Raw genomic sequence first — 2,019 nt, 5'->3', positions numbered from 1 at the left:
TTTATTTATTTATTTATTTATTTATTTATTTATTTATTTATTTATTTTAGAAAGAGAGAGAGAGCTTGTGTGTGCGTGTGCATGCCCATGCATGGGCAAGGGGAAGGGAGTGAGAGGGAGAGAGAGAATCCCAAGCAGACTCCTTGCTGAGTGTGGAACCCAATGCTGGGCTGGATCCCACCACCCAGAAATCATGACCTGAGTTGAAACCAAGAGTCAGATGCTTAACGGACTGAGCCACTCAGGTGCCCCTCTATTGCTTTTTATTGCTTTTGATGCCAGTTTGATACATTGTATTTTTCTAGGATTTTTTTTCTACTTCATTTAAATTTTCAAAATTATTGACAAAGTTGTCAATAATATGCTCTTATTTTTTGTTTATGTGTGCAGAATCAGTAGTGGTGTTCTCTTTTTTACTTCTGATATTTGTTATTTGTTCTTTTTTTCCTGAATAATATCATCAAAGTTTTGTCAATTTTGTTAGTCTTTTCAAAGGAGAAACTTTTAGCTTTGTTGGTTCTTCTTCGTTAGCTGTCCTCTATCTTTATTATTTCTTTCCTTCTATTCTCTTTAATTTTATTGTGTTTCTTTTTGTCTAATCTCTTGAGGTAAATACCTAGCTTATTAATTTTCAGTCATTATTTTCTAATATATTCAGTTTATATATTTCCTTCTAAGTACTGTCATGCTGCATCTTAAAGTTCTAATATTCAGGTTTTTAAATTATGACTCAGTTCAAATTATTTTCTAATTTCTCTCATTATTTATTTTTGACCATTTAAGTCATTTTATAATTTTTCCAACAAGCAAATGGAGATTTTGGAAGTTATCTTCCCACATTGTATGGGGGTCAGAAAACATTATCCGTATGATTTGAATCCTTCGAAATTTGTTGAGACTTGCTTTATGACTCAGCATATCGTCAATTTTTTGTAAATGTTTCCATGTACTTGATAAGAATGTGCATTCTACAGTTGTTAGAGTCAGTATTTTATGTATGTCTATGAGATCACTTTGTTAATTGTGTTGTTCAAGTATTTTGTCCCTATTTTTTGTTTGTTTTATCACTTACTGAAATCTTTCAATATAATATGGATTTGTTTATTTGTCCTTGTTCAGCTTTTGGTTTACATATTTTGTAGTCACATTATCAGGTGCATATAATTCTAAAATTATATCTTCCTGGTGAATTGAAATTTTTATCATTATGAAATCTATTTTTTTAAAAGATTTTATTTATTTATTAGAGAGAGAGAGAGAGCATGAGTAGGGGGAGTGGCAGAGGCAGAGGGAGAAGCAGACACCACACTGAGCAGAGAGCCTGACGAGGGGCTCAATCCCAGGACCCTGGGATCATGACCTGAGCTGAAGGCAGATGCTTAACCGACTGAGCCACCCAGGCGCCCCAAACCTCTTTATTTCTAGTACCTTTTCCCTTGAAGTTGATTTTGTGTTATATTTATATATATACACACCAATTTTACTTTGGTTATTATTTGCATTATTCCTATCCTTTTACTTTTAACTTTTCTATGTCCTTTTATTTTTTATTATTTTTTTAAAGTCTTATTTATTTATTTGAGAGAGAGAGATAGTGAGAGAGCAAGAAGTGGGGCAGGGGGGAGGGAGAGAGAAAATCTCCAGTAGACTCCCTGCTGAGCACGGAGCCTGATGTGGAGCTTAATCTTACGACCCTGAGATCGTGACCCGAGCCAAATGAAGAGTTGGATACCTAACTGACTGAGCCACCCAGACATCCTTTCAGTGTCTTTTTTTTTTTTTTAAGATTTTATTTATTTATTTGAGAGAGAGAATGAGACAGAGAGAGAGAGCACGAGATGGGGGAGGGTCAGAGGGAGAAGCAGGTTCCCCGCCGAGCAGGTAGCCCGATGCGGGACTCGATCCCGGGACTCCAGGATCACGACCTGAGCCGAAGGCAGTCGCTTAACCAACTGAGCCACCCAGGCGCCCCCCTTTCAGTGTCTTTTTAATTTATTTTTTTTAGTTTTTGAATACTTA

This window comes from Neomonachus schauinslandi, chromosome 10 (assembly GCF_002201575.2).
Source record: "Neomonachus schauinslandi chromosome 10, ASM220157v2, whole genome shotgun sequence".
Lineage (NCBI taxonomy): Eukaryota > Metazoa > Chordata > Mammalia > Carnivora > Phocidae > Neomonachus > Neomonachus schauinslandi.
This window is presented reverse-complemented; position numbering follows the sequence as displayed.